Genomic DNA, 18,561 nt, shown 5'->3' with positions numbered 1-18,561 from the left:
GTGAAAAGGCCAACCACGGAAGTTGTGTCTCACTCCTAGGTCACTTGGGGTCAGTGGAGCTCTCGACACCCCTTGCCTAGTCCAGAATGGAGGTGAAGACTGTTGTGAGCCCAACATCTAGGGCATTGGAAGATCCTATTCTAGATAAATGATGGAAATTGTGGTGCCATGTGATTTGGACTGGGTACTTCTATTGGATAGAAGGGATACATAATTTCTCCTGTATGGGTAGGAGACAAAAATTAACTTGAAGATAAGTTAAGTAACTTGTTTGCCAAAAGATTGCTTGCTCTATTTTTGTGTTTGTGCTATAAATTACATGAATGAACCTTATTCCCTAAAGGCTTAATTAAGGAAGCTGGTTTTAAATGCCACATGTAATTGTGGTAGGACCTAATTAGAAAAGTAATGCTATCAAGGGAAGCGGGTGGGTGGAACCCCCGAGGAGTCTATCCTATGGTAGGGTGGTCCAAGAGAACTGGGTGGCTTCTCACAAGGTTTTACTGATGTTCGACCTTTAGGTATTGTTAGGTTAGAACCCTGATTCATGCCATTTTAGGGGACTGGAATGGGACTATGCCCTACCGGCAGAGAGGTCGAGCAATGCATCCCTCTTGTTTCCCATTCTCTTTGAACCAAGTGCAGCATGGGTTTGCTTCGGCTTGGGTAACTCTACGTAAATTAGGATGTCCAGAAATCGACACTAAAATGATGTCACGAGACCTTGATCCCTAGGAATCCAGATTTCAGGTCGATCCTAGTGGGTTCGGCTGTGAACGTTATGTTGCGAGGTAGACTCAGAAGACCCTAAGGTGACAAACCCCATAACATTCCATGGGAGTGCCAGGTGGTGACGCTTAGATTCGTCTCTCAATGGACCGCTAAAAACATGCATGGATAGCTGATAGGTGGGCATGTTACATTTCCAAAAACTCCCCCTATAGGGAGATTCATAGATTTATGATCATTCAAATCTTCCCTCCCTAATTACCTATATCAATGATACAACCCAAATTAGGTTGAGCTTCAAGCATAGGCCCATCACCTAGATGCATCTTAGGGTGGTGCATATTGTTAGATGAATCCATATGATCTTTGGTCTCCTCCTCGGAAGTCATCAAAGCATAACCACATGGAATGGTTGGCCTTTCACTTGGCACACCAACCACACATTTAGAAATTTTGGGTCTCCAAACCCATCTTATGTTACTTTTTATATTCTTATATTGCCTCAATTTGCCACATTGGTCTACTGGATTCAATGCAGACCTGTTGCTATGGCTAGTTGACCTCACATCCTTATGACTTCCATCAAGCACAAATGGACCTTTGGTATCATGTATCTTTGTCATATGAGATCTCTTTACTTGCCTTTGTCCACTCTGCGGCAACTAATTATTTGCAGGAATCATGCTCTTACTAAAAGGAATAGCATCTACTCGAAAGCGTAATTCATCCATAAATTGGAAAGGTCTTTGAAGAGCCTTACTAGGAGCACAACTAGAACCACGCATAGCATGCCTATCCACACTCATGGGCCCAATAGTTCTATCACTAATGCTTCCACAACTAGCTCTCGTGGAAGTGTTGCAAACCCTAATGGGACTTGCATGTCTTGAAGTCTTTTTACTAAGAGGCACACTATCCTTGCTCATAGGATTTTCATTTCTTACTTGGAGGTTTTGGCTACCAACATCCCCCATAGAGGTTTTCTCCGTATCAACAAATAAATTATCTCCTTGCAGAAATGATTGGATATTAGGATGCACTTGAAGTGAGCGGGGAAAACTCCAAAATTTTTCCCAACATCTTTGAATATATTTCTCATAGTCTATTACATGCATCTTAGCCTCCCTTAATGACTTAGGATCTTGCATCTTCACTTGGATTTGTGTATCAAGCACTAGACCAATCATAAAGAGCTCACATAGCACATCCTCTTGCAACATAGTGGCTCTTCTTGGCCAAAGCCTTAGAATATCATCAAAGGCTCTAGCATATTCTTTAGTAGATGGGTAAGAATCCTGTCTAATCTGTAGAAGTTGCCCTAAGACTTGAGTCATGGGCACCTCCTTTTCATATTCATTTAAGAATTTATCACATAGATCCTTGAAGTATTTAATCAACCCTCTTGGGAGGCTCCAATACCATTTCCTAGCTTCACCCTTCATGGTGCTTGAGAATACGAGCATATGATGTATATCACTAAACCCACTTGCAAGGCAAGTTAGGCCATATTCTTTTAAGTGCAACATTGGATCCTCCTTTACCAGCCCATGAAACACTAGGAGATCCCTATAAGGAGGGCATTTAGGCCTCTCCTTTGGGATCAGCATTGGGTCATTAAAATCTTCATATTTATCATGACCTAGTTCCAACATCTTAGGTCTCCTAATCTCTTTTGTTTTCACCTTCATCATTGGTGTAGAAAGGTTACACGCTCCATGGACTTCCTTTTCTACCAACTCATAGAGTGGTCGAGGGAGCCCTATGGCTTTCATTGTATCATATCAATCCTTTCTCAGAGGATCTTTCATACCTTGCACATTCAAAGGCCATTCCCCAATGGATTTATGCAAGAACTTTTGCCCTCCATCAAAAACTCATATATTGATATTATTTAAAGCTTGCAGGTTGGGCCTTTTGAGCAATGGCTTCCCCTTAACAATCAAGGCTTCCCCTTAACAATCAAGGCTTCCAATGTCCTTGTGAGGTCTAATATTTTAGTGTGGTGACCCATCACATGGGCCGTTTCAGTCACAAGTGAATTCCATTGTATATCCTTACTATCCCATGGTGTTATGGCCTTAGCATGATCGTTGATTGATGCCAGAATTGCCATGGGTTTCAATGTGCTTGTTGCATATCCTCTAGGCTGATGAATGGTTGTGCACAAGGTTTCTTGAATAGAAACCATACCAAGGCGGCCATCCCATCATGCTAGAGGACAAACTAGTCACTAAATGCATACTTTCCACTTGACCTAAATCATTTCTCATAGAGGATTCAGTCTTTATGTAATTGATTAAGTCTATTAGGAGATTTTGAATAGGGCAAGCCAAGTGTTTGAAACCCTAGACAAACCCATTTTATAGATACATTAGTGCGTTCCTAATGGATAGGGTTTAAATTTTAAGTCCCTTTTTGACCAAAGTCTAAAAATCGTCACTTATTAGCAGGTCTCGAAAAATGCACCACCTGTCGGGATCTAAAACGGGCCAACACTGGCTATAGGCACTAGCCGGGCCTCTAACACTCTCAACACAACCCCACATAGCCTCGCGGCCAGGAATGTCTAAGGGACACAGAGCCCTAATCACTACTAGAGATATTGCGTTTGTAATGGAATGTAGTCCAATGATTGCCCTTCCTTACTCCTTAGAGGGAGATCCCATACATCTTGGCATAAGATACCACATAACACAAACATAGGAGGCAACGCCTCCTGCTAAATGCTGTGGCCCCACTGCAACTATTCTATATCAAGAGGATTGGCTCCTTGATGCATTGCTCTAACACAAATAACATAGATGTAACGAGCTCCACTCTTGTTTTAAACAATTGAGGAGATAGAAATTTCCTCACTTGACAATCTCCCAAGGAACCCAAACACCTAAACCTACAGCTTAGGTGCCTCACAACTCAGCACGGGTCATGTATATTGAAAACCAATTGCAATGCATTCAGAGTTACCATGCGATATGGACAATGCAACTGTGAATGCCATAGTGCTCAGAAATATTATAAATTAGCATTGTGTTGTGCAACAAACATGTCTTTCCATGATTTTAGTCTACATGTCATGCTTCAATGCTAAGGGTTATCCCCAAGCCTTCTCGTGTAGCTTAATCCCCTTTTAACTTAATTTATAAATGTTCTATATGGTATGCACATAAAAGTATACCAGAATTTCATATATTTTCAGCTACCAATCAGCATCAAAACCCCTCTTCCTCCCTACCATTTAGGTTTTGCATCGTTGATAGGTGTAAAGAGTGGGATTTTTGTGTGTTTTTCTTATAAAAACCAATAGAAACAGACTTTAACATGAAGACACAGCTGAACTAAGAATTATCCCTCATGCTACAGCCATGCCATACATTCATAAACATAAACCTTATTTTCCCCTAAATTTCTAGTGCAAAAGACTAATTTTCTTCTTTTTCGCTATTTATCTTCATTTATTTCTTCATTAAAACGTGATATTTCAAAAATATGAGTTCTCAGTAATCAAGGACACTCATCATTATTTTTATATCAATTTTTATCGTATATGATCCCAAAATATTCAACAAAAACCCCGAATTCCATTATTTTTATCAAAACCGCAACTTACGTGTTTTGTGAAAAATTATTATATAATCATATTTTCTCTTTTTCTTTCATATTTTAGAGAGAATGCAATATGGGAAGCCAAGAAAAAAAAATCAAACAATTTCTCCAACCATTTTCTATAAAATAAAATAACCACTCACTTACGCATAGAAACCACGATTACGAGGCTCATATCTCATAGAAGAGAGGCCGCTAACACTTTTTCTTTGCCAATGACGCACTCTCTCAGCCCGGTCTACATCCTCCATTACTCCAGCATCATCATTTGCTCTGAATTCTGTTGAGATATCGAGCTCCACTCGTGATACGCCAGGGTGACTGTTGTGTATTTATGTCACCGACTTGTCAGTTGGCAGATGCGGTTGGTACACCGCCCGTGAATAATAGCTAGATGATAGCTATCCTTATCTACTCTAGTTCTGGCTCAGTTAGTATGCCACCTTAGTTAGTTGAGTTTGGTTTGAGACCCATATATAGGGTTCTTCTATTTCTATGTATGTGAGTTCTTTTGGCTTACACAACTAAGAAGAGGAAAACAGTTTTCAGCCTCCATCTTTGTGTGTATTCCCCCATTGTGCAAGCAAGAAAGCTTCAAGTGAGACTCCTTCCTTCTCTCCCACAATCTTGACATGGTATTAGAGCCTTGTTCGTGGTAAGGAGCTCAAGAAAGCAAGCCAAGCTCGCGGTGTTCTGGTAAGAGGAGCAGTGTTGCTTTCATTTTCTGTTTTGGGAACAGATCTCTGCAGGCAGCACAGCCGGAAATTGCAAGAGTGCATTGTCTCAGGTTGAGATGCCCTTCGCGGTGAAGCAAGAGGGCAGTATATGCTGCGAGACAGGGCTTTAGCCCTTGGCGACCCAGTTTTTTTGATTTGAGGCTATTTCAGGGCCTGTTTTGGAGGCGGAAGTTTTCTGCACGCACTCAGGAAAAGACCCTATTTTATGCTGTGCGACCACTATTCTACAGGTCGGTGAAAAGTTACTATAGAAATTGCATCGTATGCTTGTGCGCAGAGACATTGGGAGTTTCAGAATCATCCTTGGTTCCTGTTTATGCAAAATCGTCACTAGGAAGTGATTGTGTGGTCAAATACCACTTTCGCCAGTTTTGCAGATTTGCCCTTGTGAGGGTGAAGCTGAGTTTTTTGCAGTGAAAGATTTTTTTGCAGTGTTCTGTAATGGCGTCTGATTCTCTTTCACAGATTGTAACTGAAAAGATTGACAAGAACAACTTCCAGGCATGGAAGTTTAGAATGACGAATTTCCTTATGGGAAAAGGATATTGGGAATTTGTTGCAGGAAATGAAGAAGAACCAGTTCTTCCTGATGTTCCCAATCAACAGAAAATGCAGGCATTTAAAGCATGGCATGAGAGAGCCAGGAAAGTTATGTACTGGCTGTCTATCAGTATTTCGGACTCTATGATTGTGCATATTCAGGATGCAAGTATGCCAAAGGAGGCATGGGATACTTTGTCAAAAATGTATAGCACAAATACGCAAGCCAGGAAAATGCAGCTCAAGCAAGAGTTGCATAATGTGCAAAGAGAAAGTATGAGCATCAATGACTACCACATGAAAGTGAAGAAGATTGCAGATGCACTTGCTTCCATTGGGTCGCCAGTGGAAGATGATGATTTAGTTTCTGTGACCTTGAATGGTTTAGGAAAGGATTATGCACAGTTTCGGACATCCATTTCAATTCGTGAAAGATTTTCTGATTTTGAGGAGTTAATTGCTCTTCTAATTTCTGAGGAGCAGAGAAATGGTGGTGCATCTTCTTCAGGAGGAACGTCAAAAGAAGCTGTCTTCTACTCAAATGCTGGAAGAGGTAGAGGCAGAGGTAGAGGAGGCCGATTTGGAGGCCGTGGTAGAAATCAGAATATGCAGCAAACTCAAGAAAACCAGTCCTATGGAGGAGGAAGTGGTAACTCTAGAGGCAGGGGGAGCCAAAGAGGTCGTGGTGGATGGCAAAGAGGCCAAAATGCAAACAGTAATGTTGAATGCTACTACTGTGGTAAAATGGGTCATATGGCTAAAGACTGCTATAAAAAGCAAAATGACATCATGAATGGAAAATTACAACAAGGGAATTGTGCATCTTCTAGTAGACAGGGTGATGACAGAAATGAGCATTTGTTCATGGTGCAGCACATGAACAATTCTGTGACAAGTGCAGAAGAAAGCAACGATGTGTGGTATGTTGACTCAGGTGCATCAAACCACATGACAGGTCATGCAGAATGGATGGAGGATGCAAGGAAAATGGAAAAACTAGGATTTGTGGAGACTGGCGATGATACTGCACATCCTATTGTGCAGATTGGAAAAATTCCTTTGTCTATGCAGGATGGGAAAAAGGAATACCTGTCCGATGTATTTCATGTCCCAAATATCACCAAGAATCTGGTTTCTGTTGGTCAAATGGTTGAGCAGGGCTTGCAGGTCAGATTTAATCCTCATGAATGCTTTGTTGAGGATATGAAAAATAAAGGTCACTTGATAGCAAAAGGAAAGAAGAAGGGCAGAATGTTTACGTTGGATTGAGTGCAGCAATGTTTGCACATGGGACCGGTGTAGTTGCAGATATTGATATCTGGCATAAACGCATTGGTCATGTTAATGTACAGCGACTTAAATCAATGCAGGCCCAAAATATTGTTGCAGGATTGCCAAAATTCAAGGTTGCAGAAATGCATAAGGTATGTGAAGCCTGTCAGTTTGGAAAACAGGCAAGGAAACCATTTCCTAGACATGTTCAAGAGAGTGAGAAGCCATTGGAATTAATCCACTCTGATGTGTGGACTACTAAAGCTACATCTCTTGGAGGCTGTCATTATTTTGTCACTTTTATTGATGACTATAGCAGAAAAGTTTGGGTGTATTTTATGAAAAAGAAAAGTGAAGTTTTTGGGCATTTCAAAACTCTTAAAGCTATGGTTGAAAAAGAAACAGGCCTGCAAATAAAATGCCTAAGGTCAGATGGAGGGGGAGAGTACCTCTCAAATGAGTTTGTCAGGTTCCTGCAGGAGCATGGCATAAAGCAGCAATATTCATGCAGTCATACCCCACAACAAAATGGAATTGCAGAAAGGAAAAACAGGCATATTGGAGAGGTATCTCGTGCCATGCTCAACGAAAAAGACTTGCCAGATTTTTATTGGGCTGAAGCAGTTGCTACAGCAGTCTATATAATGAACAGGACTCCCACTGCAGCAATACATGGGATGACTCCAGAGGAGAGGTATACTGGTAGGAAACCAGATATTTCTCATTTGAAAATTTTTGGTTACATTGCCTACGTACATGTGCCAGATGAGTTGAGATCCAAGTTGGATCCAAAAGCTGAGAAGTGCATCTTTATTGGTTACTCTCTGCAGCAAAAAGGGTATAGATGCTATAACCCTTCTACTCATAAGTTTACAGTGAGCAGAGATGTTGTTTTTGATGAGATGAGTAACAGAGCATTGATGATGAGTTGGGTATTCCTTCTATTGTTACACCTGGAGTAAGGAAGACCAGGGATGTTTTGAGAGCACCTGGGAGTGGACCTATTTTGCGCAGGTCTAGAGAGCTAGGTATCTTGTGGATAGGCTGAAATATGATGGATTTACAGCCATTCACTATGCATATATGGTCAAAGTGATACAGGAACCAGAACCCACTTCTTTTGAGCAAGCCATGGGAAAAGAAAAATGGGAGAAAGCCATGGATGAAGAAATGGATGCCTTGGAAGCAAATGCTACATGGGAATTGGTACCTTTGCCTAAAGGTAAGAATGCAATTGGCTGTAAGTGGGTTTATAAGGTGAAGCACAATGCAGATGGTTCTGTGAATAGATACAAAGCAAGATTAGTAGCCAAGGGGTATGCACAAACATATGGCATTGACTATGAAGAAACATTCAGTTCGGTTGCAAGGATGGCAACCGTAAGAGAAGTCATTGCTATGGCTGCATCAAAGGGATGGTCTTTACATCAGATGGATGTAAAGAATGCCTTCTTGCATGGTGATTTGCAAGAAGAGGTCTATATGGAGCAGCCACCAGGTTATGTGCATGCTGTTCATCCTGAGCTTGTTTGTAGGTTGAAGAAAGCCTTGTATGGCTTGAAGCAAGCACCTAGAGCATGGTCTGACAAGATAGGACAGTATCTTGTCACTATTGGCTTTCAGATTTCCAAGGCAGATTTCTCACTTTATGTGAGAAAAACAGAGAAAGGTATTATGCTACTTGTTATTTATGTTGATGATTTGATTATGACAGGTGACAGTGATGAAGATATCCTTCATGTGAAAATGCTATTGAAGCAGAAGTTTGAGATGAAGGATTTGGGAGAGCTGCGTTATTTCTTGGGCATTGAGGTGATTAGATCACCAAGTGGGATACAGCTCTTGCAGAAGCAGTATGGATTGGACATCCTGTCCAAATATGGGATGACAGGCTGTAAGCCTATTTCAGTTCCTTTGGAGCAAAATGTGAAGCTGAGCACAGATGCATGTGAGCTTCTGGAAGACCCTACTATGTACAGACGCATAGTAGGAAGTTTGATTTATATGACTATTACCAGGCCAGATTTGAGCTATGCTGTTGGATTGGTAAGTCAGTTTATGCAGGCTCCAAGGAAACCGCATTTGGATGCGGCTAGACGCATACTCAGGTATGTGAAGTCCACATTGCAGTATGGACTATTTTATGAGACTGGGGTTCAGATACAGCTACATGGATACACTGATGCTGATTGGGCTGGTAGTATTTCTGATAGACGATCTACCAGTGGATATGTGTTCTCTTTTGGGAGTGCTGCAGTCACTTGGAGCAGCAAGAAACAGCCTACAGTTGCCTTATCGAGCACAGAGGCTGAGTACAGGGGTGCAGCAATGGCCGCATGTGAGGTAGCTTGGTTGCATAAGCTACTTTATGATATGCATCAGCCTACAGATGGGCCAGTTGTCATTTATTGTGACAACATGAGTAGTATACACTTGGCAAATAACCCAGTCTATCATGCTAGAACAAAGCACATTGAGGTGCATTATCACTATGTGCAGGAGAGGGTTTTACTAGGTCTTATTGATCTAGTTTATGTCAGCACAGAGGATCAGGTAGCTGACATATTCACGAAGGCATTGGGCACAGAGAAGCTGCGCAAGTTCAGAGACCTGCTTGGTGTGCAGGAATTGGGATTGAGCTCGAGGGGGAGTGTTGAGATATCGAGATCCACTCGTGATACGCCAGGGTGACCGTTGTGTATTTATGTCACCGACTTGTCAGTTGCAGATGTGGTTGGTACACCACCCGTGAATAATAGCTAGATGACAGCTATCCTTATCTACTCTAGTTCATGGCTCAGTTAGTATGCCACCTTAGTTAGTTGAGTTTGGTTTGAGTCCCATATATAGGGTTCTTCTATTTCTATGTATGTGAGTTCTTTTGGCTTACACAACTAAGAAGAGGAAAATAGTTTTCAGCCTCCATCTTTGTGTGTATTCCCCCATTGTGCAAGCAAGAAAGCTTCAAGTGAGACTTCTTCCTTCTCTCCCACAATCTTGACAAATTCGTCATCACAACCCTCCCCCTTCTCTCTTGAATTGATGCATATGAACAACCGCTAAGAGGAGAGATGAGAGTGGAGAGAGAAAGATTAGAAAATCATATTTTTAAATCCTCCATTAAAATTAGAAAACTCATAGTCATCTCCTTCCTCTCTCTGCCCTAATTGAGAATCTCTCTCTCTCTCTCTCTCTCTCTCTCTCTCTCTCTCTCTCTCTCTCTCTCTCTTCTCTCTCTCTCTCCAAACGAATGTGTATTCAAGGTGTATTCAAGCGGTACTGAGCAAATTTGGAAGGGGTGCGAATTTTTTGCACCCCCCTTCTTCATCAAAGTTTTCAATTAGTTTAAGACTTCTTTCAAGCTAAAGGTTATTAATATTTAAAATAACCGGTTCAGAATTTTGTGTTTACACTGTCCGCAAGCGAATATTTTGATTTTGAGGGGCCAAACGGACTAGGATTCAAGATCCGTATGGGTGGACAAGTGGCCGCAGCATTGAAATCTATAAACCTAGGCCCCTTCGTGCACTTTTCGGCTCTCAGATCCAATAGCTGCTTTGTAATGCCAAACTTTGTGGGGATTAAATGGGGGGTCAAATGCCCTCCGATCGACAAACTGAGACTTGCGTTGGATTCCTTACGTCGAAATGCATCTAGGAAAACTCCAGCTTCACAACCATCCACCACTATTTTATTTTTCATGAAAATTTGGTCTTTAGCACTTCCCGAGCACTTCTTGCTCCGAAAATGGCCTCAAATGCTTCAAGCACTGCTCACACAATCGGTTCCTAAAATCCAACTCTCATATTTAGTGGCCATCTAAGGTTTTGACATGATATTGATCTTTCTTTCTTTTGATATGATATCTCGAAGATAGATACTAGCTCTTGCTATAGAGTTACATGATTAAAGCATGAATTTTATAGCCTATCTATAAGCACAAATCTTATGTATAGTAGTGAATTGATCTATGTCAAGTGTCACTAAATCAAAGGGCTTTGTTTTGGCTTCATACAGTGTTTTTGATTTCAAAAATCCATAACTAGTTATTATTCTTAATCTTTTCTATCTTTATACTTTGCAACCTTCTTACATAAATCCCTATGGTTAAGTCATTCTACTTTATATGTATTGAGATGGTAAGCTCAACACGTGCAGACATTGATGATAAACTACCTAGTTAGATGGGTCTGCAAGTCTCACCACATGGCCACTAACTTATCGTTTATTATATTTAGCTTGTTACACCTACCTACAATTGGCATAGTTATGATGCTAGCTAATTAGTATTGTTATTTTTGTAATACTTAACTTAGTAGGCCACTTTTCTTTATCTTGTATCTTATATATACTTTGTGTACATTGTATTGTGTGGAAAAGGGGAAGAAGAAACTAGCAAGAAAATGTTTTTGCCTCCATGTCTCTTCTTGTAATCTTGAGTGAGCTTCCTCTTGTGTTTGTGTATAGTGTATCATGGACATGCCATGATCAAGTGTACGGATTAATTCTTGCTCATGCCATATGAATCCACACCCCTTGCAAACACACCCTTAATAGGATATCCTTGAGCCAACAACGCAAACCCACCCTTGCCATGTCATCATAGAACCTTCTAGAAGATATGCCATATCATCACCTATATCATCGATAATGTCATCATGGAATATTCTAGAAGATCCTTAGCCGCCCTCCAACACCTATAAACGGAGGGGCTCGCCAAAGAGCTCCTCAGTCTTACTAATTCCAATCTTGGGAGCTCAAGGAATCGAGACCTTCAAGTAAGTAACTTTGAGTTCCAATTCTAGTTCTTGTCTAATCATGGTATCTAGTATTGTCTTGTTGTCTTCCATTATACTCAAGTTGCCTTGTCACCTTGTAATCTCCTAGTACGAGATATTGTCTAGTACTGTCTTGTATCTTGTTCATCCTTTTTGAGGGAGATATTGTAATTTTGATATCTTGTATCCATACCTATGGTGGTCTATAGATAGTATGAGATCTTGTCTAGTATTGTCTTGTATATTGTTCATCCTCGTCGAGGGAGATCTTATTTTTCTGATATCTTGTATCCATAACTATGGTCCCAAGTTATAGGATCCTAAATATCCTATTGAATCCAGTTGTCTATACCTATGGTCCCAGGTTGTGGGATTTTCTATATCTTGTTAATTTATCATTGTACCTTGTGCCCCTACATGGGATTACCTTGAAATCAGAACTCTTATAACAAATATTACATCTATTCTAGTCTCTTGAGCACAGTCTAGTGCTCCCATAAAAAATTTCCAAGACTACTTTCTAGCCCTACTGAGCACCAATGGAGGCGACCCTTGAAAGTCTAGTGCTCCCATAAAAAATTTCCAAGACTACTGAGCACCAATGGAGGCGACCCGTGAAAGAATCATGGCCTCCCTTCAAAACCTCCAACAACAAATTCTAGTCTCTTGAGCACAGTCTAGTGCTCCCATAAAAAATTTCCAAGACTACTGAGCACCAATGGAGGCGACCCTTGAAAGAATCATGGCCTCCCTTCAAAACCTCCAACAACAAATTCAAGACTTAAACAAACGACAAGCACAACTTCAAATAGAACACCCTATGCATCTGGGCCCTATGCTTCAAGAGATGCAATACCATATCTGAGACTTGCAAAACAAAAAAGAAAGTGATCAGATGATTCCATGTGTTTATCAAACCCAAACAAGAGAAGCCAAGATCAGCATGCCAAATAAGTTTAATGGTGACCATTCAAAGTTTAGGGGATTCATGCAACATGTAAAGCTCTATATTTAAATACAATTGAATAGGTGTCTAGATGACGCTTCCAAGTGGGATTCATTGGAACTTTTCTTTTGTGGTCAATCTTTATCATGGTTTTCTCCAATATTGGAAAGGAATATGCCAGTAGTTCATAACTATGAGGCATTTCTATGCGAGCTCACTTTCACATTTGGAGATGCAGACACTGGTCGAGTAGCAAAAACAAAACTTCAGAAGCTATGATAAGGTAATTACCCTACCTCTGCTTATGCATCTGAATTTAGAAAATTAATTAGTGACCTCACTTGGCATGAGGAGTATTTTATTAGCCAATTCAAATGGGGTCTTTGAGATGACATCAAGGACCTCATGCTCACTATGCTTGAGGCAAAAACACTCAACGATGATATCATGCAAGCCATCTAGTGTGATAATAGACTGTTTGAGAGAAAGTAAGAAAAGTGAGAAGAATTAAGGCCTTGCCAATGGAACCTAGCCCCAATCATCAAAGAAGAAATGAAGCCCAAACCAAAGCAAATAGACAATACCAAATTCCACCCCTTGACCCCACAAGAAAAGTAAAAGGCAAAGAGAGAATCATCTATGCGTATATTGTGGAAACCCTAGACACATCGCCCTAAATTGCCCAAATAAGAGGGCAAGAACCCCAATAGTTGCTACAACTATCCTTGAGTAGGAAAACAAGGATGTATGGTTGAAAATAAGACCATACAACCAGACCTTGATATAAGAAAGGGTCTCTTGATCCCAGCCACACCCATGCAAGCTTTCCTTGCCACAGTCCAGATAATCCTCCCAAGAAACACCCTTTCTCTCAAAGCCCTAGTTGACTCTGGGGCCTCCACATGTTTCATTGATAATGGCTTTGTTAATAGATACCAGATTCCAATACTCCAAAAGACCAATCCTACACTAGCTAAAGTTACAAATGGAAGACCTCTAGCATCTAGAGATATTACCAAGGAAACCCGTGGTAACTCTTGGTGATCACAAATCTCGTGTAGTCTTTAATGTCATATCCAATCCCACAAATCCAATCATTGTTGAGATGCCTTAGCTAAAGAAACACAACCCAAAAATTGATTAGGTTAATCAAAAGATTACACATCGTAAAAATCAAGGAAAGTCAGTATATCTAGGAGCCAAAGCCTTTATGCACACAATAAGGCATGAACCGACCTACATGATATATCATATACTAGATCAAGAATCTGGTAGGGGTGAGTCAGTCAAGCTACTAAGCCAATATCAAGAATTCCAAGATGTCTTTGAAAAAAAGAATGTAGATCTCTTGCCCAAACATAGACCCTATGATTGTACTATAGAACTCCATGAGGGGGCTCAACCACCTTTTGGACCCATCTACAAGCTATCCCCTAATGAACTAGTTGAACTACACAAGAAAATTGATGAGAACTTAGCTAAGGGGCTTATTAGGCACTCAAAGTCTCTTGTTTGAGCCCCAATTTCATTCGTGAAGAAGAAAGACAAGTCACTTTGAATGTGTGTGGATTATCGAGGACTCAACAAGATAACAGTCAAGAATCTATACCCTTTGTCGTTGATACCAGAGCTCTTGGAATGCCTTGGAAAAGTCAAAATCTTCAAAAATATTGATCTAAGAGGGGCTTAAAATTTTGTATGAATCAAAGAAGGAGATGAATGGAAGACAACCTTCCACACAAGGTATGATCATAGGAGTATGTTGTTATGCCATTTGGTCTCACCAATTCTCCTACAATATTTCAACATATGATGAATGATATCTTCCGAGAGCATCTAGATGATTTTGTAGTTATATGCTCGGATGATATCTTGATATTCTCAAATGATTCAAAGGAGCATTAGCACCATATAAAATTAGTTTTGGAAAAGCTCAAAGAAAAAGGACTATATGCAAAACTTGAGAAGTGTTTTTCCATCGGACAGAAGTGGAATTCTTAAGGTACAATGTCTCCCAGAGAGGAATCTTCATGGACCACAAGAAGATTGAGACTATTCTTGACTTGCAGACACCCACGTGTCCATGATGTCTAATGTTTCCTTGGATTCTTTGCCAACTTATATATGATATTTATCAAGGATTACTCAAAGATAGTCACACCACTCACCAAAATCACAGGAAACTCAAAGTTCTCATGGACCCTAGAAGCTGAGAAGGCCTTCCAGACCCTAACAAACGCTTTCACCATTGCCCCAATCCTAGTCCACTCCAATCCTACAAAGCCATTGTTCTTCGAGACTGTTGCATCAGACTATGCCTTAGGAGCCATCTTGTCCCAACATGGAGATGATGGTCATATCCATCCAAACGGCATTCCACTCAAGGAAGTTCTCCCCTCTAGAGGTAAACTATGAGATCCATGACAAAGAACTCCTTGCCATTGTAGATGCCTTGTTGCCCATAAATTTATCGTCTATAGAAATCACAAAAATCTGTAATACTGTATGAAAACTTGCATCCTCAATCAAAGACAATTCTGATGGAGTAACTTCTTATCTAGGTTTGACTTTGTCATCACCTATTGCCCAAGGATGCCAAACAATGCCAATTAGATGCTTTATCAAGAAGTTCCTACCTAGTACCTAAGAAGGGAGAAGAAGCTTTTGATCAATAACGAGCAATACTACTCAAGCTAGAGCACCTCCAGTTAGCAACCATCTCCAATTGTCATCAAGATGATCCAACGAATCCATGAAGCCCTACTGCATGATGATTTGGCTAGCAATGTCAAGAGAAAAAATCAAGAGAGAAAAGAAAATGAAGTTTGTGAGTTTCAAGAAACTAACAGATTTTTATACTATAAGGATCTACTTAACATCCCTCTAGGAAAGTCGAGATTCCAGGTACTCCAACAATGCCATGACACCCCAATAGAGCAGCACAACACTTTGGAGTTAATAAGACCTTAGACCTTATTTCAAGAGACTTTTGGTGGCCCCAAGTGTGACAATAAGTTAAGAAATATATAAAATCACGTGATACATGCAACAGGGCCAAGGTATCTCATCACAAACCACATGGTCTCCTGCAACCCTTGCACATTCCAGTGTGTGAATCTGGTCCTCTCAATCCATGGATTTCATAACATATCTTTCCAAATCAGAAAAATATGACTCTATTCTTGTTGTGGTAGATAGGTTCACAAATATGACACAATTCATCCCTACCACCAAGACCATCACAAGGGCAACTACCGCTAGACTCTTCTTCAAATACAATTTTAGATTACATGGATTCTCAGACAACATCATCAGTGACGATTGGGGTCCCCAATTCATATCTAGTTTTTGGAAGAGCCTTTTGCAACCTCTTCGGAATCCAAGTTAATTTATTCATAGCCAATCATCAACAGACTGATGGTCAAATAGAACAGGTAGATCAAGACTTGGACCAATATCTCTGTTGCACCATCAACTACCATTAGAATGATTGGTTTGAGCTTTTACCCTTTGTAGATTTTTCTTATAATAATAGTATCCATGCATCTACTAAGCAAACTCCTTTCTTTGTAAACTATGGCCAGTATCCAAGCCTATGGATGTACCTCTATCCAATCAAGTAAAGAACCCTACCGCTCAAGATAAAGCTCAACACCTAGTAGATATACACCAAGAACTCAAGCAACAAATCCAAAAGGCTGAAAATCAATACAACCACTATGCAAACTAGCATTGTCTCCAACATCTAGCATATAAAATCAGTGTGATAAAGTATGGTTACGTAGGTATAAGCTCTAGAAAACAAGGCCCTCCACCAAGCTAGACCACCACTCGGGTAAGTTACTCATGAATATATGTGTCCATCACATGGGTTCAAAAAAATGTATTTTTAAAATACCATTTTTATAAAAAATTTACATATAGAAGGGTGTAATATAAAGGGGTTATTTACAAATTGAATAGAAAAGAGTTATCTTTTATTCAGGAAAAAATTATAGATAAGGATATTTATAAATAGGCCTTGAACGCACGTGATGTAGAGGTTATACATATAGTAACTTCCCCGAGGACCACCAGAAATTTGGGCCCCTCACTATCGTAGTGCAGATCAATCAAATTGCTTACCAACTCTAACTTCCTAGCACTATGAAGATCCATCCAGTCTTCCATGTTTCCTTGCTTGAGCCATATCATAGCTAACCATTGAAGAGAGAGAGATCTAATCCCCCACCACCTGTCCAGATTGGAGATCATGAAGGATTTGAGGTTGAGCATGTCTTAGATTTGAGGATCTCTTGAGATCGATTGGAATACCTTGTTCACTAGAAAGGATATGACATCAATGATCACACTTGGGAACTTGCAGAATATCTCCAAAGAGCATCTCTCAAAATTAAAGAATTTCATGAGAGAAATCCAATGAAACTTGGATCAAACCACCAAGCCGCTCCTCGTGGAACTTGTCGCTAGAGGAGGGGGTGATGTCACGGACATGCCATGATCAAGTGTACGGATTAATTCTTACTCATGCCATATGAATCCACACACAATGCAAATGAACCCTTAAGAGGACATCCTTGAGTCAACCATGTGAATCCACCCTTTCCATTTCATCATAGAACCTTCTAAAATATATGCCATGTCATCACCTACATGATGATGATATCATCATGGAACATTCTAGAAGATCGTTAGCCGCCCTCCAACATTGATAAATGGAGGGGATTGCCATAAAGCTCGTCAGTCTTACCAATGCCAGTCTTGGGAGCTCAAGGAGTCGAGACCTCCAAGTAAGTAACTTCGAGTTTGAGTTCTAGTTCTTGTCTAGTCATGGTATCTAGCCTTGTCTTGTCTTCCATTATACTCATATTGTCTTGTCACCTTGTAATCTCATAGTATGAGATCTTGTCTAGTACTATCTTGTATCTTGTTCATCCTCTTTGAGAAAGATCTTTAATTCTAATATCTTGTATCCATACCTACAATCCCGGGTTGTGGGATCCTTCATATCATATTGAGTCCTATTATATACCTATGATCCCTGGTTGTGGGATTTTCTGTATCTTGTTAAGTTATCATTGTACCTTGTGCCACTATGTGGGATTATCTTGAAATCAAAACTCTTGTAACAAATCTTGCATCTAGTCTAGTCTCTTGAGCACAGTCTTGTGCTCCAATAACATAGTGTGTATTTGGTACATCAGCTTAAGTAAGTCTCTCCACCACGTGATTTGTGACATGGTATCAGAGTGATGCCATTGAGAGAGGCTAGTTTTAAAGGCTAAAGTGAAGGAGAAGAAGTAAGGATTCAAGCAAGCAAGCAATAGATAAGAAGCCCTCCCATTCTTTTGCTCTTTCTCTTGGATAGTACATGTGGAGGCATTGGAAGTAGGGCAGAGCAAAAATCTCATATTCTTCTACTATTTCTCTTGGATAGTACATGTAGATTGCTGTGAGATTTGCTGTGCAAGAAAGGCACGACATATTTTACAGACAAGCGCTTCAGGGATTTCTCGCAACTTTTTTTTGGCCATCTAAGGCCATTTCAAGCATCGTTTTAGACCCGCAAGGTTACAACCAATAGTTTCAGGGTATACTGCAATTTTGGTTGTGTTGGTCGAAAGTGGGTTTATAAGTTATAGATTTTGAATCTGTAAGATCTGAGGTGTTTGATAGGAAGCAAACACAAGTTTCATTTGTAAACACATTGCAAATTATATGTACTTTATTGTAATAAATGAAAAATAATGTTTGGTGTATTATTGTATACTTCTTTTGAAAGGTTGTAAAAAACTTGCTTGCTATTTTGTATGAATTTTATGATAATGGTAGAGAACAGTGAAAAACTCATCATTGAGAAGCTGGTCAAGAATAACTACTCATCATGGAAGTTCTGTGTGTCAAGTTTTCTTATTAAAAAATGCCTATTTGAGTTTATTTTAGGTGGAAAAAAGGA

Source organism: Lygodium microphyllum, chromosome 25 (assembly GCF_053477565.2).
Source record: "Lygodium microphyllum isolate KBCC chromosome 25, Lygodium_microphyllum_v1.1.10, whole genome shotgun sequence".
Classification (NCBI taxonomy): Eukaryota; Viridiplantae; Streptophyta; class Polypodiopsida; order Schizaeales; family Lygodiaceae; genus Lygodium; species Lygodium microphyllum.
The sequence above is the reverse complement of the archived record's forward strand: the minus strand, read 5'-3'. Positions refer to the sequence as shown.